The sequence below is a fragment of the Saimiri boliviensis genome, chromosome 4, assembly GCF_048565385.1.
Source record: "Saimiri boliviensis isolate mSaiBol1 chromosome 4, mSaiBol1.pri, whole genome shotgun sequence".
NCBI classification, from domain to species: domain Eukaryota; kingdom Metazoa; phylum Chordata; class Mammalia; order Primates; family Cebidae; genus Saimiri; species Saimiri boliviensis.
This window is the reverse complement of record NC_133452.1, coordinates 58,703,686-58,726,700: the sequence shown is the minus strand read 5'-3', so window position 1 is coordinate 58,726,700 and position 23,015 is coordinate 58,703,686. Positions and strand designations below refer to the sequence as shown.

Sequence of the window (23,015 nt, the reverse complement as noted above, 5' to 3'; positions counted from 1 at the left end):
ATCACAGCTGCCTAACAACACACCCAGCTAATTTTTTTGTATTTTTAGTAGAGACAGAGTTTTGCCATGTTGGCCAGGCTGGTCCCGATCTCCTGACCTCAGGTGATCTGCCCACCTTGGCCTCCCAAAATGTTAGGATTACAGGTGTGAGCCACTGTGCCTAGCCAATAAATCTTTTTTAATTGCCAAAGATTATAAAGAATAACGGATATTGGCCAGGTGCAGTGGTTCATGCGTGTAATCCCAGCACTTTGGGAGGCCAAGGGGGGTGGATCACAAGGTCAGGAGATGGAGATCATCCTGGTTACTACTAAAAAAAAAAAAAAAATTAGCTGGACATGGTGGTGTGCACCTGTAGTCTCAGCTACTCAGGAGGCTGAGGCATGAGAATCACTTGAACCCAGGAGGCAGAGATTGCAGTGAGCCAAGATCATCCCACTGCACTACAGCCTGGGCAACAGAGTGAGATTCCAACTCAAAAATAATAATAATAATAATAATAATAATGGGTATTGTTGATTTATCTCTCACTATGCTATCAAACTATCACAAGTTTGATCTATTTTTTTAGGCTTTTGATTTATTACTCAAAAAACTTTGCTTTTTAAATTTAACTTTCTGACTCTGTGCTCAAGCACAACACCTTCGTGATTTTCTGCTCCTTGATAAGGAAAACAAGCTAGATCCTGTTGTAGACACATTTAGCACACATGAAACCACGGTTGGCCCTCCTGACATTATTTTGTTTTAGACAATCTCATAAGAACTTTAGGTCTTATAGCATGAACCCCTGGAAGTCAGCCTGGGCACATGCCACATGTGGATTTTGGTGCTTTCCCAACCTTCTTGGTATCAAGGTAAACAAGCCTATTATCAGAGGGTTCAAGAGAGACCAACAGAAAACTTTCCCTTTGCCCTCTGAAAAATCAACTCACAAAAGGAAGTTTAACAGTATATTTTGCCGGGTGTGGTGGCGCATGCCTGTAATCCCAGCTACTCGGGAGGCTGAGGTGGGAGGATCGCTTGAGCCCAGGAGTTCTGGGTTGTAGTGCATTATGCTGGGTGTCCACATTAAGTTTGGCATCAATATGGTGACCTCCCGGGAGTGGGGGACCCCCAGCTTGCCTAAGGAAGGGTGAACCGGCCCAGGTCAGAAACAGAGCAGGTCAAAACTCCTGTGCTGATCAGTAGTGGGATCGCAGGCCTGTGAATAGCCACTGCACTCTAGCCTAGGCAACATAGCGAGACACCGTCTCTAAAAAAAAAAAAAAAAAAAAGTATATTTCGTGCTGCTTGTAATGTAATATCACAGACAGACTGGGTAACCCATCATGAACACAAATCTATTGGTCACGGCCCTGATACTGGGAAGTACAAGACTGAGGGGCTGGCATTTGGCAAGAGGTTTCCTACTCCATCATTCCATAGTGGAAAGGCAAGAGTGGGAGTGTAATATTGTATATATTAATAGATAGGTTTACATTCAAAGCTCCTGGATCATGACTCCCATAGCTCTTGTTACTATGCTGAGGCATTTTGGGCCTCCGAAAACAGAATCTCTCTCTCTCTCTCTCACCCTCTGTTGCCCTCCTTTCACTTACTTCATTCTTGCCCCAAGCCAAGACTCTTCTCTTGCCTTTTTGTCTTGAAGCTGATCATAAAGAAATTATCAAACCTACCTGGTCTGCCTGTAGGTCATAATACCCTCAATTCAGAAGGGGTTCTGCTCCATACCCTGGAGGAAGGAATGCTGCTCAGGAACCCCAAGATGAATCTGAACAGGCAGGCCTTGCTGAGTGTCCCTAAGTCTGTTAGTGTTAGATCATATACTTTTTGTCCAATCACATTTCCAAATGGTGGCCAGTCATGGCTATCAAGTGAAGTTTCCATAAAGGTCCAAGAGGGCAGGGTTTGCGGAGCTTCCAGAAAGCTGAACACACAGAGGTTCCCGGAGGGTGGTGCACTCCGGGAGGGGATGGAGGCTCTGTGCGCCTTCCCCAGTACCTCAACTGATATGTCTCTCCATCTGTATTCTTCGTAATATTCTTTATAATAAACTGGTAAACATAAGTGTCTCCCTGAGTCCTGAGAGCCATTCTAGCAAATTAATCACGCCCAAAGAGAGGGTTGTGGGAGCCCAGAGCTGGTCAGTCAGAAGTTCTGGAGGCCCAGGCTAGTGACTGGTGTCTGAAGTGAGGGAAGTCTTGGGGACTGAGCCCTCGCCTGTGGGATCTGAACTATCTCCAAGCAGATAGTGTCCGAATTGAATTGGAGGACACCCAGATGGTGTCTGCTGCAAACGTGATTGCTTACTTGGTGTGTGGGAAAAAACATCCACACATTTGATCACAAAAGTCTTCTGTGTTGATGATTGTTGTGGTGTGAGAGCACAGAAAAAACAGTTTGAGTTTTTCCACACTTGGAGAGGCAGGGGAGAGAGAGAGAGAGACTCAGGGAGAGGGAGAGAGGGAAGGAGAGAGAGAGAGAGATTCAGTGAGAGGGAGAGGGAGAGGGGGAGGGGGAGAGAGAGAGAGAGAGAGAGAAAGAGAGAGAGAGGAGGTAAAAATTTTTTTTTTTAATAATAAGGAACCCACTCCCATGGTAGCGGCATTAATCCATTTTTGAGTGTGGTGCCCTTATGACCCAAATACTTCCCATAAAGGCGCACCTCCCAACAGCATTGATTTGGTGCATAAAGTTGTAGGGTTCAGCCTTACAGTGTCCTTTGAGCCCCTCTCTGCTGGTGTGGAGAAGAGAAACCATAGAAATAAAAGACACAAGACACAGAGACAGAGAAAAGAGAGTTTGGGCTCAGGGGTCCACTGCTAACCAAAGCTCGGAGTCCAGCAGTGGCCCCGAGTGTCTGCACACTCTGACTTTCATTGAGTACAAAACTGGGGGCAGGGTAGGTAGGGCGTGGCATTGGTGGTCAGTGGTAGGGTCAAGTACATCATGTGGCATATAGGTAGGGGCCAAGGCCTTCTAGTAGCCGAGATGAGGTAAGGAGCATAATGCGTCAGCACTTTTCCATACTTGTCAAAAAAGAACGAAGACATTAAGATTTATATTACTTTTACTGATTATCTCTTCTAAGAAAAAAGGAACCAGGTGCAGAAGCAGAACATGAGAGTGGACATGGGACGTGACCACTGAAGCACAGCATCATATAGAGACAATGAAGCCCCTGGGTGTCTGTGGGCTTCCCTGACAGCCGTCAGGCTTATTGTGGGAGCTTGAAGGAACAGAGTTTTCTCTTAACTCGCCCTAGGAAGGCAACGTCTCAGCCATCTTGGACATCTCCTTCCCTAGCTGGCTAAACAGCGGGCGCTTTCCCAGCGCTGGTGCTGCCACACAGCCGAGGCGCCCTCCAGCAGCCCTTACAATGGTGTGACAGAGGACTTAAAGTGTCTTGCCTTGGGATCATTCCTTTCACAATGTCACCCCAGGTTCACACTTCGACACCTGAAAGGCATTGGTAAAACAACTAAGATCATCTATGAATAACTAAGATCTCATATGAATAAGATCACCTATGAATAATTACTATGATTATATCTCTAGTTATTTTCTTCTTCATTATTCATAGGAGAATGTAATATTGGGGTTCAGGGGTGCTCCCTCAGTTTCCCTGAGAGGACATTTCTCCAGGTTCTTGGTCAATCACTCCCCAGGAATGGGTGAGGAGACTACAGCGCAGTGCGCAATAAATACCGGACTTAAGAAGTGTTATAGAAAGTGATTTTATGGCCGGGTGCGGTGGCTTAAGCCTGTAATCCCAGCACTTTGGGAGGCTGAGGTGGGTGGATCACGAGGTCAAGAGATGGAGACCACCCTGGTCAACATGGTGAAACCCCGTCTCTACTAAAATACAAAAAAAATTAGCTGGTCATGGTGGTGCATGCCTGTAATCCCAGCTATTCATGAGGCTGAGGCAGGAGAATTGCCTGAACCCACGAGGCGGAGGTTGCGGTGAGCCGAGATCGCGCCATTGCACTCCAGCCTGGGTAACAAGAGCGAAACTCCATCTCAAAAAAAAAAAACAAAGCGATTTTATTTTATTTTATTTTTTAGTTTTTAGTTTTTTGAGACAGAGTTTCGCTCTTGTTACCCAGGCTGGAGTGCAATGGCGCGATCTCGGCTCACCACAACCTCCGCCTCCTGGGTTCAGGCAATTCTCCTGCCTCAGCCTCATGAGTAGCTGGGATTACAGGCACGCGCCACCATGCCCAGCTAATTTTTTTTGTATTTTAGTAGAGACGGGGTTTCACCATGTTGACCAGGATGGTCTCTATCTCTCGACCTCATGATCCACCTACCTTGGCCTCCCAAAGTGCTGGGATTACAGGCTTGAGCCACCACGCCTGGCCCACGAAAGTGATTTTACTTATTTAGAGAGAGAGAACCCAGAGAAGGAGAGAGAAAGAAACAGCTAACTCTCACACTGAGTGAGAACAAGAAAAGCCGCTCTCACACTGAGTGAGAAGGGTTCCCAGAGGGGGAAAACCCGAGAAGGAAAACTCCTCTCACACGGAGTGAGAGAATCCAGAAAGATGGAATCCAGGAGCGGAAACGATATCTTGGGGTTTAAAAGGAGAAGACAGGCTTCCACGAGAGAGTGTGGAAGGGGGCTCCAGAGGGAAAATCCTGGATAGAGAAAAACAGTTTCCACGAGAGTGTTCCTGGAAGGGGATCCAAACATGGAGTCCGAAGGCGTGTGGAAGAAGGGGACTTTTAACCTGGGAGGAACCCCCACCTTCTCTAAGACCCCTGGCCAATAAAAGGAGTTCCTTTAAACTTCCCCTGGGGTGACTGACTCTTAGTTTCTTTTTGTGCCCCCGAAATTCAAACATAAACCATTACATCTCCCGGATGGAGAGAGATGGGAGGGGAAGCGTGGGGCTAGGAAGTTCTTGCTCTTAAAACTAGGCCGCATGGTAGACCCGGAAAGAGAACACATTCCCTCAAGAAAAGGCTGAGGCTTCTGGCTCCTGCCTTAGCACTTATGGGGTCTTCTCCCCACAACAAGTTTCCAACACACAACTTTGGGGGACACATTCAAACCACAGCAAAAACATAGGTGAAATTTAATTTCACATCATGGTGTTGAAAACAGATTAAAACCAAAGAATCAAGCTCGCTCTTATGTTCTGATATATGAATGTGTTCATTTTATCCTTAAAAAGTAATGTAGTTGGTGCAGTGGCTCATGCCTGTAATCCCAGAACGTTGGGAGGCCAAGACAGACAGATCACCTGAGGTCAGGAGTTCGAGACCAGCCTGACCAACATGGAGAAACCTCATCTTTACCAAAAATACAAAATTAGCTGGGCATGGTGGCACATGCCTGTAATCTCAGCTACTTGGGAGGCTGAGGCACGAGAATCGCTTGAACCCGGGAGGCAGAGGTTGCAGTGAGCCTAGATCACGCCATTGCACTCCAGCCTGAGCTGCAGAGGGAGACTCTGTTCCAAAAAAAAAAGAAAGAAAGTACACATGCATATCAAAACACTTTCACTGAACATAGATGCCATTACATTCTCTTAGTTACATTACAAAGTAAACAGTAGGTTCATAAACATTGTCTTATTACATATCAACTGAAAAAAAAAATATATATATATATCCAAAAAAAAAGTCTTTGAATACACATGGGAATAGAATGTGCCTGCATTAAGAGCAGAGCTTTTATAGGACTGCCTGTCTCCAGCTGGCTCCTGGAACTACTGAAAGCAGCTGCTACCCTCAGAAAGACAAGATGGTCTTGTTAATTATTTCAGTGGACTCATGAATCTCATTGTCCTTGATCAACAGCAGAGCTACATGGTGATGCTGCCATGGGTTGGCTTGGCCAGAAGTCCATTATCTCGAAGTCATAGACACCTTCCAAGCATCACAATCTTGGTTTCTTTAACAATAGCGTTTAATAATCCTTTTCCTCTTACAGCAGTTACAACATCAGAAGGTAGCTTCATGAGTTCATTTCTCAATACCCATTTTTTCTGCGTTTTCAGCAAAGTTTTCTTCTTCCAAAATCTCAAGGGCTCCAACAGCCACTTGAGAGCCTAGCGGGTTGCCACCATAAGTGGACCCATGTTCCCCTGGCTTAATGGTCAGCATTATGTCATCATCACACAGCACCGCAGACACAGGGGATAAGCCCCCAGGAAGGGCCTTTCCAAGGAAGACTATATCAGGTCCGACATTTTCATGACCAACAGCCAGCCATCTACCAGTTCCGGCCAATTTCATCAGTATTTCATCAGCAATAAACAGAATCTAGTGCCTGGTACGGAGCTCTCGCACTCCCATTAGGTAACCTGGATCCAGAACAACAATACCTGTACTTGCTTCACCCTGAATTGGACCTGAAAAGCATGCTCCAGCGCAGGCAGATCAGCATGGGGAATGGTGCCAAATCCCAGCATAAACGGTCCAAAACCATCGCAATTCGTCGGCTCCGTGAAACTGAACGTAGCAAATAACGTCCTACCCCAAAAGTTTCCAGCTGCAAAAACAACCTTTGCTTTGTATTTCTAAATGCCCTTCATGGTATAACCCCACCTATGAGCTAGTTTACAGGCAGTCTCTGCAGCTTCCATGCCTATATTCATAGGAAGAACTTTGTGGTAGTTGAAATGTTTAGTAATATACTCCTCGTATTCACCAAGCATGTTATTATAGAAAGCTCTAGAGGTTAAGGTCAGTTTTTCCACTTGATTCTTTAGAGCATTCACAATCTTGGGGTAACAATGCCCTTGGCTGACAGCACTGTAAGAACTCGGGAAGTCAAAATATTTTCTGCCTTCTACATCTCATAAGTAAATACTATCTATTTTTCCTTCCCACGGTTCAGACTAGAATACATATATATATACATATATATATGTGTGTGTGTATATATATATGTATATATATGTGTGTGTATATATATATATATATATATTTTTTTTTTTTTTTTTTTTTGAGGCTGAGTTTCTCTTGTTGCCAGGCAATGACACGATTTCCGCTCACTGCAACTTCCGCCTCCCAGACTCAAGCAGTTCTCCTGAGTAGCTGGGATGACAGACATGAGCCACCATGCCCAGCTAATTTTGTATTTTTAGCAGAAACAGGATTTCTCCATGTTGGTCAGGTTGGTCTCAGACTCCTGACATCAGGTGATCTGCTTGCCTGAGCCTCCCAAAATGCTGAGATTACAGATGTGAGCCACTGTGCCCCACCTAGAATACAGATTTTTAACCCAAGATACAGGGATGGTCTTCAGAGGGTCCAAAATCTCATGACAGCACCTGACCATCCAGGACACACGGCGGCTACAAAGCACAGCCTATTTTTTTTCTTATTTCAAAGCTGGTTCGTTCTTTCTTTCTTTCTTTTTTTTTTTTTTTTTTTTTTTTTGAGACAAAGTTTTGCTTTTTCACCAAGGCTGGAGTGCATCTTAGCTCACTGCAACATCTGCCTCCTGGATTCAAACAATTCTCTTGCCTGAGCCTCCTGAGTAGCTGGGACTACAGGCATGTGCTACCATGCCTGGCTAATTTTTGTATTTTTAGTAGAGATGGGATTTCACCATGTTAGCCAGGCTTGTCTCAAACTCCTGACCTCAAGTGATTTGTCCATCACACCCTCCTAAAGTGCTGAGATTACAGGCATCAGCCACGTGCCCAGCCCTAAGTTGGTTCTTTTTTTTTTTATGGACACGAAGGCTCACTCTGTTGCCCAGGCTGAAGTGCAATGGCGCCATCTTGGCTCACTGCAACCTCTGCCTCCAGGTTCAAGGGATTATCTTGCCTCAGCGTCCTAACAACACCCGGCTGATTTTTGTATTTTTAGTAGAGACAGGATTTCACCACGTTGGCCAGGCTGGTCTTGAACTCCTGAGCTTAAGCAATCCTCCTGCCTTGGCCTCCCAAAGTGCTTGGATTACAGGCATGAGCCAATACACCTGACAACCTCTCTTTTTTTTAATCATCTTATATTTCATTTCAAAATTTCTTTTCTGGCCGGGCATGGTGGCTCACACCTGTAATTCCAGCACTTTGGGAGGACAAGGCAGGTTGGTCACTTGAGGTCAGGAGTTCAAGGCTAGCCTGATCAACATGATGAAACCCCTTCCCTACTAAAAATACAAAAATTAGCCAGCCTAGTGGCAGGAGCCTGTAGTCCAAGCTACTTGGGAGGCTGAGGCAGGAGAATCACTTGAACATAGGAGGCAAGGTTGCAGTGAGCTGAGATTGTGCCACTGCACTCCATTCTGGGCAACATGGCGAGACTCTCAAACAAAAACATAATCTCTTTTCTGAATGAAAATTGAAATAAGCATCAGCTTGATAGTGGAACAAATCAACTTTGTTTTTGTTTTGTAGCACATTGTATTTATTATCTTTTTAAAGACATCCAATATTTTCCCACACAGGATCTACTAAAAATGACAATAAAGAAGTCTCGTAATTTGTCAACAGAAAACACTAGCCTTATTTTAAAGATTGAAATTTTTCTACCACGATATATTTTTGTTATTAGAGTAATACCACTAAAAGATGGAGAGGGAGTGTTCTAGTAACATTTTTGTAGTTAGACTCTCCTTTGCAGAAAGAACACATGAGAACAAGGTGCAGTGACTCATGCCTATAATCTTAGCACTTTGGGAAGCTGAAGCAGGAGGAATGCTTGACCCCAGGAGTTAGAGACCAGGGCAACACAGGGAAACTCCTGTCTTTAAAAAAAAAAAAAAGATAAAAATTGGCTGGTTTGGTGGCTCACACTTGAAATCTCAGCACATTGAGAGGCCAAGGTGGGCAAATAACTTGAGGCCAGAAGTTTGAAACCAGTCTGGCCAAACATGGGAAACCTCGTCTCTATTAAAAATACAAAAATTAGCCGGGTGTGGTGGTGCACACCTGTAGTCTCAGCTACTCAGGAGGCTGAGGCACAAGAATCACTTGAATCCAGGAGGTGGAGGCTGCAGTGAGCCAGATCACACCACTGTACTCCAGCCTGAGTGACAGAGTGAGACTCTGTCTCAGAAAAAAAAAAAAAAAAAACTAAACAAAGAAAGCAAAATATGAATAAGTAAGTCCTGTCCATGGATATCAAAGATGTCCTCCATCTCCCACTGAATGGCATTTTCAGGATGGCCCTTCATTCAGTGACAGAGTCAAAGCTTGGACATAGCACTGGGTTAAATGCTGTCCCCATAACATTTATGTTTATCTGGAACCTGTGAATTCGACCTTTTTGGGAATAGGCTATTTGCAGATGTACTCAAGTTAAACTGAGGTTATGCTGGACTAGGGTGGACCCTAAATCCATTATGACTAGTGTCTGTGGAATAAGACGGAAGTTTGTTTACACAGATGCAGAGGGAAGACGGCCGCGTGGAGACAGAGATTTGAGTTATGCTGCCATAAAGCAAGGACTGCCGAGCCTGCAGGCAACACCAGAACCTGGAATCTGCACAGAAGGACTCTCCCCTGTGGGCTGCAGAGAGATCACCGCCCTCCAGACATCTTGATTTCAGACTTCTGGCCTCCAGGACTGTGAGCTAATCAGTTCCTGTTGTTAGAAGCCACCCGGTTTGTGGCAATTTGTGACAGCAGCCTGAAGAAACTGCCACAGGCATCAATCAGGCTTTTCTCATACCGTATCAGGAGGAGGCAGGCAACCCTTCCTTAGTCTGCCTGCATTCTCATCCAACAGAGAGAAGTTTGATAGTTTTTATTTATTTATTTTGAAATGAGACAAGGTCTCTTTGCCCAGGCTGTAGTGCAGTGGTGCAACCATAGCTCCCTGCAGCCTCAAACTCCTAGGCTAAAGGCCTTGAGCGCTTCCAGCCTCATCCTCCTGAGTAATAGGGATCAGGGAGCATGTCACCATGCCTGGCTAATTTTATAATTTTTGTAGAGACAGGGTCTCAATCTGTTGCCCAAGCTGGTCTCAAACTCCTTCCTCAAGCAGTTCTTTTACATTGGCCTCCCAAAATGTTGAGATTACAGGCTTGAGCCCCTGTGCCTTTCTAGAAGTCTGATTTTGTTTGTTTGCTGGGGTGCAGTAGCACAATCTCAGCTCATTGCAACCTCCTCCTTCTGGGTTCAAGTGATCGTTGTGCCTCAACCACTCCAGTAGCTGGGATTACAGGCACCCACCACCATATCCAGGTAATTTTTGCTTTTTTTTTTTTTTTTTTTTTTTTTTTTGCTTAGAGTTCTTATAATTTTTTTTTTATTTTTTTTTTTATGTTTTTATTGAGACGGAGTGTCGCTCTTGTTATCCAGGCTGGAGTGCAATGGCGCGGTCTCAGCTCACTGCAACCTCTGCCTCCTGGGTTCAGGCAATTCTCCTGCCTCAGCCTCCTGAGTAGCTGGGATTACAGGCATGTGCCACCATGCCCAGCTAATTTTTTGTATTTTTAGTAGAGACAGGGTTTCACCATGTTGACCAGGATGGTCTCGATCTCTTGACCTCGTGATCCACCCGCCTCAGCCTCCCAAAGCTGAGATTACAGGCTTGAGTCACCGTGCCTGGCCCAAGAGCTTTTTTTAAAACAGAACTCTAGCAATCTTTTTTTTTTATTATTCATTTTTATTTTTTTATTTTTTGAGAAGGAGTTTCGCTCTTGTTACCCAGGCTGGAGTGCAATGGCGCGATCTCGGCTCACCGCAACCTCCGCCTCCTGGGCTCAGGCATTTCTCCTGCCTCAGCCTCCTAAGTATCTGGGATTACAGGCACGCGCCACCACGCCCAGCTAGTTTTTTTTGTATTTTTAGTAGAGATGGGGTTTCACCATGTTGACCAGGATGGTCTCAATCTCTCGACCTTGTGATCCACCCGCCTCGGCCTCCCAAAGTGCTGGGATTACAGGCTTGAGCCACCGCGCCAGGCAAACTTTTTTTTTTTTTTTTTTTTTTTTTTTTTTTTTAAGACAGAGTCTCACTCTGCCATCAGGCTGGAGTGCAATGGCGCCATCTCGGCTCACTCTGACTCTGGCAACCTCTGACTCCCTAGTTCAAGGGATTCTCCTGTCTCAGCCCACCTCTAGTAGCTGGATTACAGGCACGTACCACCATGCCCAGGTGATCCGCCTGCCTCGGCCTCCCAAAAGGCTGAGATTACAGGTTTGAGCCACCATGGCTGGCTTTGTTTTTTTTTTTTTGATGGAGTTTTATTTTTTTTGCCCAGGCTGGAGTGCAATGGCCCGATCTCGTCTCACTGCAACCGCCGTTTCCCGGGTTCAAGTTATTCTCCTGCCTCAGCCTCCGGAGTAGGATTACAGGCATGTGCCACCATGCCTGACTAATTTTGTATTTTTAGTAGAGATGGGGTTTCTCCATGTTGGACAGGCTGGTCTCCAACCCCTGACCCCAGGTAATCCGCCCATCTCGGCCTCCCAAAGTGTTGGGATTACAGGCATGAGCCACTGCGCCTGGCTTGCAAACTTCTATAACATAATAATTTTTTTTTTTTTTTTTTTTTTTTTTAAGACAGGGTCTCTCTTTGTTACCCAGGCTGGAGTGCAGTTTCAGGAACATGACTCACTGCATCTTCAACCTCTACAGACTCAGATGATCCTCCCTACCAACTACAGGCCTGCGCCACTAGGCCTGGCTAATTTGTTTTTGTTTTTGGAGATGGAGTCTCACTCTGTTGCCCAGTCTCACTCTGTCTCACTCTGTTACCCAGGCTGGAGTGCAGTGGTGCCATCTAGGCTCACCACAACCTTCACCTCCAGGGTTCAAGCAATTCTGCCTCGGCCTCCTGAGTTGCTGGGACTACAGGCACATGTCATAAAGCCTGGCTAATTTTTCGTATTTTTCTAGAGTCAGAGTTTCACAGTGTTGCCCAGGCTGATGTCGAACTCCCCTGAGCTCAGGAAATCTGCCCGCCTCTGCCTCCCAAAGTGCTAGGATTACAGGTGTGAGCCACCACGCTCAGCCTATGCCTGACTAATTTTTATATTTTGGGCAGAGATGGGCTCTCTCCATGTTGCCCAGGCTGGTCTTGAGCTTCTGAGTTCTAGTTATCTAGAACTCAGCCTGCCTCGGCCTGCCAAAGTGCTGGGATTACAGGCATGACCCATAATGATTTTTGTTGTTGTTGTTGTTTTGTTTTGAGAGGGAGTCTGGCTCTGTCCACGAGGCTGGAGTTTAGTGGCTCAATCTCAGCTCAGTGCAATCTCCACCTCTGGGGTTGAAGCCATTCTCTGTCTCAGCCTCCCAAGTAGCTGGGATTACAGGTGCCTGCCACCACACACGGCTAATTTTTTGTGTGTATTTTTAGTAGAGTCGGGGTTTCACCATCTTCGCCAGGCTGGTCTTGAACTCCTGACCTCATGATCCACCCACCTTGGCCTCCCAAAATGCTGGGATTACAGGCATAAGCCACCGTGCCTGGCCCATAATGAATTTTTAATATGTATTGCATAGCTATTCATGTTTAGACTTCCTGGTCACCTCCTTCAACAACTGGGAAATAATCGGTTTTGGAACCCATAGTCATATCAAATAAAGGCTCATTCTCTTGCCTTATCTTAGAAATAAAATAAAGAGCTGGGCGCAGTGGCTCACATCTGTAATCCTAGCACTTTGGGAGGCTGAGGTGGATGGATCACCTGAGGTCCAGAGTTCAAGACCAGCCTGGCCATCATGGTGAAAGCCCATCTTTAAAAAAAAAAGAAGAAGAAGAAGAAACAAAATAAAATAATAATAAATACAAAGAATTTCTAGCTTTGATCGCCATACTTATTCATTTTTACACCATACTTCTTATGTAAATTTCATAATGTCAGTGTAAGAGTTGATTTTCATACTTCGGCCTAACACTCTGCCTTATAGTTTCTCAATAAATATTTTTTGAATGAACAAAAGTTTTAATTAATTAATTAGTTCTAAACCTAAGCTTATTCTGGGATGTGGAAGGAAGTAACGAGAAAATTCAGATACAAGTAACCTTATCAGTCTTTCTTTTTTTTTGAACTTGCATCACTGGCTAATTAAGCACATCTTTTTTTTTTTTTTTTTAAGTGTCTGTGTGATTCACTTTATTGCAATATTCACTTTATTGTGGGGTGGTCTGAAATTGAATCTGCAATATATTTGAGGTATGCCTGTGTACAACAGCATTTCTATTTTTCCTTCTCTCTCTCTCTTTTTTTTTTTTTTCTCGAGACAGTCTCACTCTGCAACCCAAGCTCGAGTTCAGTGGTATGATCTCAACTCACTGCAACCTCCACCTCCCAGGTACAAGCAGTTCTCCTGCTTGAAAACAGGTGGCGTGCACCACCACATTCAGCTAATTTTTGGTTTTGTTTTGTTTTAAGATGGAGTCTCGCTCTGTCGCCAGGCTGGAGTGCAGTGGCGCAATCTCGGCTCACTGCAACCTCCACCTCCTGAGTTCAAGTGATTCTCCTGCCTCAGCCTCCTGAGTAGCTGGGACTACAGGCATGTGCCACCATGCCCAGCTAATTTTTGTATTTTTAGTAGAGACAGGGTTTCACCCTATTGGCCAGGATGTTCTTCATCTCTTGACCTTGTGATCCACCCGCCTTGGCCTCCCACAGTGCTGGAATTACAGGTGTGAGCCACTGTGCCTAGCCATTTTTGTATTTTTTTAGTCGAGATAGGGTTTCACTGTGTTAGGCCAGGTTGGTCTTGAACTCCTCACCTCAAGGGATCCTCTTGCCTCAGCCTCCTAAAGTGTTGGGATTACAGGCGTGAGCCACTGCACTGGCCTAATCACATCATTCTTAAACTACCTGACCTTTTGGAACTAACAATTGCAGCTAGGAATTTTCTATTTTGCCTCTCTGTCCACAATACTGCATTATCTACATAATATTGCAGCTCTTCCATTATATTGTGGAATGGCTGTAAAGCAGCCCAAAGTTCAATGTCAAGTGTCATCTGATACCGCATCGCACAACTAAACCCCATGTTACTTAGCAGCATTTCCCTGCCCTGCTCTCCCAGCTCCTGTTGGGAAGCCTGCTCTGAAACTGTGGAACCTGGGAGGGGTGAAGGAAAATGCAGGAATTTTCAAAGGCGGTAGATGGCTTTTGGTTTTGAAGAGTGGTTTTTGTTTTTCTTTCTTCCTCTTTTTCTTTATTAATGGATTAGAATGTATAAATTGGCTTACTGCACAATGAAGATTCAGAACAGAAACACGTTTAACTAGAATAGTATCCTTCAGCACTGATGGTGCCACACCTTTATTGCTAAAGACTTGCTGTTGGGAAATGCGGATACTTCCCTTCTTACACTTCGGGTTACAGCCCTGTCCAGTTAAGCAATACAGTACTGCACACTGGAGACCTGAATTTAAATGAGTTACAACTAACTTTTATATAGGGCAGCAAGGTCCATGAAAGGAAAAATAAATGAGTACAAAGGATAAAAGAATCACTGCTTTTTTTTTTTTTTTTTTTTTTCTTGAGACAGAGTCTCACTCTGTCACCTAGGCTGGAATGCAGTGGCGCAATCTCCACTCACTGCAACCTCCACATCCTGGGTTCAAGTGATTCTCCTGCTTCAGCCTCCTGAGTAGCTGAGATTACAGACACCCACCATTATCCCTGGCTAATCTTTGCATTTTTGTGGAGATGGGATTTCACCATGTTGGTCAGGCCGGTCTTGAATGCCTGACCTCAGGTGATCCACCCATCTCAGCCTTCCAAAGTGCTGGGATTACAGGTATGAGCCATGGTGCCCGGCCCTTTCTTTTTTGAGTCAGAGTCTCGGTCTTTCACTCAGACTGGAATGCAGTGGCGCCATCTCGGTTCACTGAAACCTCCACCTCCCTAGTTCAAGAGAGCATCACTCCTCTCTATATAACATCTGGTATAATTATAATTCTGAGGGGATGAAGCAAATATATAAACACCAGCCTATTTGGACAAAGCTAAGCTAAAATTACTGTAACACCTTGTTCACGTAATTGAGTTCTTTAAAAAATTAAGCTATAAAATATCTATTGGTTAATAATTAAAATAGAAATTATAACAATTAGTCATATGTAATTAAATTCATAGTAAAATACTTGAATTTTTTGTTGTTGTTGCCCAGGCTGGAGTGCAATGGTGTGATCTCGGCTCACCACAACCTCCACCTCCTGGGTTTAAGTGATTCTCCTGCCTCATCCTCCTGAGTAGCTGAGATTACAGGTGCCTGCCACCACACCTTGCTAATTTCTGTATTTTAGTAGAGATGGGGTTTCACCATGTTGGTCAGGCTGGTCCCACACTGCCGACCTCAAGTGATCCGCCTACCTCAGCCTCCCAAAGTGTTGGGATTACAGGTGTAAGCCACGGCACCTGGCCAATACTTGAATTTTTTTTTTTTTTTTTTAAGTCGGGGAAAGCGAGAGTGCAGTCCGCACTACCACATATTGTGCAGTCTAGTTTCCCACATTTAAAGAAATCACAGGGGTCAACACACTGGAGTGCAATGGATAAGCCTTACCCTAGGAAAACCACTTTGTGATCACGGTATCTTCCCTACCAGGTAACAATACTTGAATTTTTAACTGCTAAAGGCAGAAATGATTTATTTCCTTTCATCCAAAATGATTTTTATTTTTCATCTACCTTTTTACATAATGTTTTTTTTACATCTCTTAGTAGCTGGTATGTAGCTAGTATTTAATAATTGTAAACAGTGTTGGAAATAGTTGTTGGAAATAGATGCTTGGTGCCACAAAAAAAAATTAGCACTGAGACGAAGGATCTTTCAGCAACGCAATTCTTACTTCCTGGACTGCAGGAAGGGTACTCTCACTAGCCATCTTGCCACGAGAGTACAAAGAACAAAAGGAATCCGCACAAACTTATTCCTCTTACCCATTTGGGGTCGTCCTTACTGCTGTGTCTGCTCTCCGTCGGCTGGAGCCAAACCTCACAATCTAAACTAAAATCCAATTAACTAACAACTTAAAACTTTTCTAAACAGGTAAAAGCAATGGAGAGCTGGAACATGCCTGTGAGCATGTCCAGCATAGATCTCTTGGTTAAAGTACAAGAACATAGAGTGCACTATGTGCCTGTAAGCACAGCATGTCTAACAGCTACATAGGATAGGGCTTAACAAAGTTATTAGCATACTTATTATTTAACAAGAAAGAAAACTTTAAAAAGGAACTTTGTTACTTCCCACAACAGTATAACCAATACCTATAAATAAATGCATGTTTTTATGATGTTGGAATGGAATTGAACATCATTTTTTCTTCTTTTTTTTCTTTTTTCATACCTCCTTCACAGAAGAAAGTCATTTTTTTAAAAGCTACTTTAGCGTTTTTGATGTGCTCTTGTGAGATTTGGGTCTTTTCCTAAGTTGGCACTCAACAAGGAGAAAGTCATGTTCAGTTCGAGCCCCAAGATTGTGAAGCCCAATGGCCAGAAGCCAGACGAATTCGAGTCCGGCATCTCCCAGGCTCTTCTGGAGCTGGAGATGAACTCGGACCTCAAGGCTCAGCTCAAGGAGCTGAATATTACAGCATCCAAGGAAATTGAAGTTGGTGGTGGCTGGAAAGCTATCATAATCTTTGTTCCTGTTCCTCAACTAAAATCTTTCCAGGAAATCCAAGTCCGGCTAGTACGCGAATTGGAGAAAAAATTCAGTGGGAAGCATGTTGTCTTTATCACTCAGAGGAGAATTCTGCTGAAGCCAACTCAAAAAAGCCATATAAAAAATAAGTAAAAGCGTCCCAGGAGCCTTACACTGACAGTTGTACATGATGCAATCCTTGAGGACCTAGTCTTCCCAAGCAAAACTGTGGGCAAGAGAATCCATGTGAAACGGGATGGCAGCCGGCTCATAAAGGTTCATTTGGACAAAGCACCGCCGAACAATGTGGAACACAAGGCTGAAACTTTTTCTGGTGTCTGTAAGAAACTCACGAGCAAGGATGTTAATTTTGAATTCCCAGAGTTTCATTTGTAAACAGAATGACTAAATAAAAAATATATTCACAGTAAAAAAAAAAAAAAAAGACTGGGCACAGTGGCTCACGCCTGTAATTCTAGCACTTTGGGAGGCCGAGGTGGGTGGATCACCTGAGGTCAGGAGTTCAAGACCAGCCTGGCCATCATGGTGAAACCCCATCTTTAAAAAAAAAAAAAAGCTACTTTGAAAGTATATGTGTTGTGGCCGGGTGTGGTGGCTCATGCTGGTAATCCCAGCACTTTGGGAGGCTGAGGTGGATGTATCACCTGAGGTCGGAAGTTCAAGACCAGCCTGACCAACAAGGTAAAATCCTATCTCTATTAAAATAAAAAAAAATTAGCGAGGCATGGTGGCAGGTACCTGTAATCCTGCTACTCTGGAGGCTGAAGCAGGAAAATCGCTTGAACCTGGGATGCAGAGGTTGCAGTGAGCCAAGATCATGCCATTGCACTCCAGCCTGGGTGATAGAGCAAGACTGTGTCTCGATAAAAAAGAAGTATAAGTGTTGTAATATGACCAGATACCAAAGTACCCACAATTTTCTGACATGTGCCCATTAAAAAAAGGTATCTTAGTGCTAAGGTACCACCTGATTCCAGAAGAAAAAAAAAAGGTTTCTACTTTTATACTGGTGACAATAGTGACATTCTCTTTCAATGTTTGTAATTCTTGCATTCTGTGGAATAATACTCATTAGTTGAGTTTCTATTGAAATGTAGAAATTCCTGGTTTCAAGAAGTTTATGTATTTAGTATTCAAAGGATCCTGATTTTTGTGCTTTCTTATTTCATAGTGTAAATACACAGTATATATGAGATTTTGCCAAGTTGAAAACTACAGTTGTGGATTGCAAATAAATAATGCTAAACAAGTTACATGTAAAATGAGAAGGTCAGGTGTATTTATGAATATCTACTTGGGTAGATTCTGTTCACATTCTCTAATTGCATGACTTAAAGTTCTCTCTCTCTCTTTTTTAACTGAGAAAAAGACAGGGCAGATGGGGGGTATTACTATGTTGTCCAGGCTGTTCTTGAATTCCCGGCCTCAAGGGATCCTCTGGCCTTGGCCTCCCAAATTGCTAGGACTACAAGCATGAGCTACCATGCGTGACCTTTGTCAGCTTTTTAAGAACCTTGAGATCAAAGAAATGAAAAATTTCTGAAAATTTCCATATGTACTTAAAACTCTGTAACTATATACTATATATTAAATCTACCAAAAAATTGATGGTTAGAAACCTGCAACCAAGAATTAATAGCCTTATTTTATTAAAATGTACCAAAACAATTAGAAAAACATGGTAAATAGCTTTTAAACAAAATTTTCTCATAAATTATAGTTTAATACAATTATAAATTAATAAATGGCATAAGTTACATAGATTATTCATCACGTGGCTGATTATCTGGTTTCTTCCAAAGGCTGCCACAATTGCTGCAGGCCAGGCTGAGGCTTGAAGAACCCCCAAATTCCTATATCTAGAAGGATCTGGTTGTCTCTTGTCTAGGACATTTTAAGGAAATGTATTCTCCCTATTTCCCTGCTCCTAGCAATTTACACAGATTACAGGGAATCCATAGGATCTGGAGGCTGAGAGAGAGGTGCTAAAAGGTAGAATGACAAGAATGGACTTTTAAAAACTGTTGAATCAGGTATTTTTTGGTTACGAGTAAAGAAAGCTATCCTAACCCAATTTAAAAAGGGGACGATCAGCCAGGCGCAGTGATGCATGCCTATAATCCTAACACTTTGAGAGGCCAAGGAGAGTGGATCACTTGAGTCCAGGAGTTGGAGACCAGACCTGGCAACATAGCAAGACCCCAACTCCAAAAAAATTTAAAAATTAGTCAAGTGCGATAGTGCACACCTATAGCCCCAGCTACTCTGGTGACTGAGGTAGGAGGATCGTTTGAGCCTGGGAGGTTGAGGTTGCACTGAGCCATGATTACACCACTGAACTCTAGCCTGGGCAACAGAGCAAGACCTTGTCTCAAAAGATAAATAAAAAATAATTAATTATTTAAAAGAGGATGGTAAGAAATCCAGAATGGAAGCTCACAGATCCCAAGTAGAAGTCATAAAAGTCAAAGTTGTCAGATCACCACCCTCTCCACCTTTCTCTGGGCTTGTGTGGTTTCTGCATCTGTTGGCACATCCAGCCTATGGCTTATCTCTGATGACTGGATTTCTCCATTTACGAGCACGCATACACCAAAAAATGGCTGCCCCTCCTCACACTACCTGACTCTCCAGTTCTAGTGTCTTCCACTGAGCTACTGACTCAAAGTCAAAGTCTCTAGGTTCAAATTAGCAAGCAAAAGAATCAGATTGGTGCTCATGAAAGCAACACATATACTAAAATTGGACAAATACAGAGAAGATTAACATAGTCACTGAGCAACAATGACACCCAAATTTGTAAGGCATCCCATGTGAAGGGGGAAGAAAGCATCTGAATGGATTAGGTGTTCTTCTGTGATCCAATCAGCTGTGGCTATGGAGACAAGGTCTAAAGGTGGGTAGCGTAACTGTCTCTGCCAGGGACTCTACGGTAGGGCAAATTTTCTATGATGGGGAAGTGGATAGAAATTAGTATCTCAAATTCCTAGACATCAGATAAGTTGAAATGGACTTTCTGAGTTGGACTTTTCAGGCTCTGTCTCTCGAGTTGGAAGTTCAGGCTCTGGAGGGAAGAAGGGGTCAAATCATATCAATTTATTCTCCTTATTCCAAAAAGAGGGCAGGATTTTGGTGTGTGGCAAATACAGCCTGGTTTATTAAAAATTACAGTGGTCGCTGGGCGCAGTGGCTCACTCCTGTAATCCCAACAGTTTGGGAGGCCAAGGCAGGCAGATAACGAGGTTAGGAGTTCAAGACCAGCCTGGCCAACATAGTGAAACCTAGTCTCTACTAAAAATACAAAAAAGTATCTGAGCATGGTGAGGCAGGAGAATCGCTTGAACCTGGGAGGTGGAGGTTGCAGTGAGCCAAGATCGAGCCATTGCACTCCATCCCAGGCAACAGAGCGAGACTCGGTCTCAAAAAAAAAAAAGAAAAAAAAATTGGAGTGATCTGGCCAGGCACGGTGGTTTATGCCTGTAATCTTAGCACTTTGGAGGGCCAAGGCATGTGGATCACTTGAGGTCAGGAGTTCAAGACCAGCCTGGCCAATATGGTGAAATCCTGTCTGTACTAAAAATGGGAAAGTTAGCTGGGCATGGTGAGAGCACACATGTAATTCCAGCTACTCAGGAGGCTGAGGCAGGAGAATTGCTTGAAGCCAGGAGGCGAAGGTTGCAGTGAGCTGAGACTGCCTGCCACAGCATTCCAGCCTGGGCAACAAAGTGAGATTCTGTCTTTGAAAAAAAAAAAAAAAAGAAAGAAAGAAAGGAAAAAAAAAGGAGTGGTCCAAGATCAGTGCATTGGTAGAAAAAAAAAATTGGGGTGGGGGGTAAGTGTTCCCAACTACCCCTGTAGCTTCTAGAATGATTGGAAGTTTTAAGTACCAACTAAAACCTGTGTCCAGATAGCAGAAAACCTTCTTCAGCTCCACATAAAAATATCAGATAGACAGACAGATAGATAGACAGATAGAGTTAGACAGGTTCTTCCTCTGTCACCCAGACTGGAAAGCAGTAGACTGACCACAGCTCACTATAGCCTGGAACTTCTGTACTCAAGCTATCCATCAGCCTCATCCTCCCAAGTAGCTGGGATTACAAGCGCTTGCCACCATGCCCTGACGATTTTTTTTTTTTTTTTTTTTTTTTTTTTCCTTTTTAGTAGAGACTTGGTTTTGCTATGTTGCCCAGGCTGGTTTTAAACTCCTGGACTCAAGTGATCCTCCCATCTTGACATCCCAAAATGCTGGGATTACAGCTGCGAACCACCATGCCCAGACCACATAAAAGTATCCTGAAAGGGCCCAGTGCAGTGGTTCACGCCTGTAATCCCAGCACTTTGGAAGGCCGAGGCGGGCGGATCCTGAGGTCAGGAGTTCGAGACCAGCTGGATCAACATGGTGAAACCCCGTCTCAACTAAAATACAGAAATTAGCTGTGCATCGCCGGCCTGTAATCCCAGCTATTCAGGAGGCTGAGGCAGGAGAATCGCTTGAACCCGGGAGTAAGAAGTTGCAGTGAGCCGAGATCAGGCCACAGCACTCCAGCCTGGGCGACAAAGTGACACCCCGTCTCTCTCTCTCTCTTTCTCTTTCTCTTTCTTTCTCTCTCTCTCTCTCTCTCTCTCGCTCTCGCTCTCTCTCTCTCTCTGTCTGTCTCTTTCTGTCTTCTGAGAGGAGTGCATCCCAGCCCCCGCGCCCACCAGCCATAAGCTCCACGCAGCTCAACAAGGACCCCTTGTACCGGCTGTCAGCTGAGGTCAAGAACCGCTCCTGTCCAAATATGACCCCCAGAAGGAGGCAGAGCTTCGCAGCTGGATCGAGGAACTCGCCAGCTTCTCCATGGGCCCCGACTTAGGGCCTGAAGGACGTGATTATCTTATGTACGCTCATAAACAAGCTATAGCCGGGCTCAGTCCCTAGGATCAACCGCTCCATGCAGAACTGGCACCAGCTAGAAAACCTCTCCAACTTCATCAAGGCCGTGGTCAGCTACGGCAAGAACCCCATGGACGCATTCGAGGCCAGTGACCTGTTGGAGAGTGGGAACTCGACGCAGGTGCCGGTGTCTCTTCCCGCCCTAAGGGGGAAGGCCAAGACTCAGGGTCTGCATCGTGGGGTGGACATTGTCATCAAGTACCCGGAGAAGCAGGAGCCAAACTTCCACGACGCTGCCTTGAAGGCCGGCCAGTAAGTCACCGGGCTCCAGATGGACACCAACAAATGCACCAGCCAGTCAGGTGTGACCGCCTACCGCCTACTGCGCAAGAAGGCAGCTCTACGACCCCCCATGGACCACTGGACCATCAGCCTCCGGATGGATACAAACAAGTATGTCAGTCAAGTGGGCATGACGGCTCCCGGGACCCAGGGTCACATCCACGACACCAAGCTGGGAACCTACAAGTGTGACAACTCCTCCATGTTCCTTGCAGATGGGCTACGTGCAGGGTGCCAACGAGAGCGGCCAGGTCTTTGGCCTGGGCCGGCAGATAGATGATCCCAAGTACTGCCTGCAAGGCACAGTGGCCGGCCGGGATCCCTCTGGCAACTGCGGGAGGTCCCTGAATATCCCCCTTACTATCAGGAGGAGGCGAGTTACTGAGGCTCCCAGCACGCTCTCTCCCCACATCGTCTCCCCATCGGGGTTTTTTGGTTTATCTGTGTTTTCATCTTTTTTTTTTTTTTTTTTTTTAAGCCTGTTCAGTGCTGCCAATCAACCGAGGGTCTGTGAGTGGCGGCATTGGATCAGGCAGCAAGGCTTTGTTCCCCCTTGCCTTGGTCCTTCGCAGGACTGAGCCACCGGGCTGTAGGGGAAGGGGTCGAGGCCGTATCCGGATACGTGTAGGGTGAGGGTCTCTGCTGGCATGTCCAGGTTGCGGGGCAAGCTGTGCTGGGGAGAAGAGACCTGGGCTTGGAGGGAACTGGTCCGCAAAGGTTTCCGGTTGCCTGCTTCTTCCCCTTTTGTCAGCTGATCAGTTTGTGGTTTCTGTATCTGCAAAAGTTTCAGGAAGTATTAACACAAGAAAAATACATTTTTTTCCCCGAAGTAGGAGCCAGGGACAGTGGAGACAGTGCTAGGAAATGAGTCCCCTGGGAAAGGGGACCTGGACACGATGCTAAATATCTCAGGCTCCCAAGTGGCTGGGTTTCCCTAGGACCCTCCGACCAACAGACCTCAGACCCTCCGACCTGTGCCGGGCCGGGTGGGGAAAGTGAGGCCGGTACAAGGAAGTGGAATTCTGAGTTGTTGGGGCTAAGCCTGACCCTCTCCACTCTAACGCCCCCCACCCCCAACCCCAACTGTGGCCTCAGTAGGTTTTTGTTGTTGTTGTTGTTGTCCAGGCTAGAGTGCAGTGGCCGATCTTGGCCTCCACCTCCTGGGCTCAAGCGACTCTCCTGCCTCAGCCTCCCAAGTAGTTGGGACTACAGGTGCTCCACCATGCCTGGCTAAGTTT

At 45.1% G+C, this 23,015-nt stretch overlaps 2 non-coding genes and 3 pseudogenes across 2 annotated transcripts; 3 read left to right on the top strand and 2 right to left on the bottom strand.

The window, feature by feature from the left end:
* Window positions 1-5,742: 5,742 nt before the first annotated feature.
* On the bottom strand, window positions 5,743-6,686 carry LOC104652641 (ornithine aminotransferase, mitochondrial pseudogene; annotated as a pseudogene).
* An 8,656-nt stretch (window positions 6,687-15,342) lies between these two features.
* On the bottom strand, window positions 15,343-15,502 carry LOC120363522 (U1 spliceosomal RNA). Its single transcript, XR_005579061.1, has one exon. It is a non-coding gene; the product is annotated as a U1 spliceosomal RNA (small nuclear RNA).
* A 722-nt stretch (window positions 15,503-16,224) lies between these two features.
* On the top strand, window positions 16,225-17,050 carry LOC120360114 (small ribosomal subunit protein eS7-like; annotated as a pseudogene).
* A 2,218-nt stretch (window positions 17,051-19,268) lies between these two features.
* LOC120363452 (U6 spliceosomal RNA) lies at window positions 19,269-19,375 on the top strand. Its single transcript, XR_005579001.1, has one exon. It is a non-coding gene; the product is annotated as a U6 spliceosomal RNA (small nuclear RNA).
* LOC104652648 (calponin-2 pseudogene) lies at window positions 19,341-22,162 on the top strand (annotated as a pseudogene).
* The last annotated feature ends 853 nt before the right edge of the window (window positions 22,163-23,015 follow it).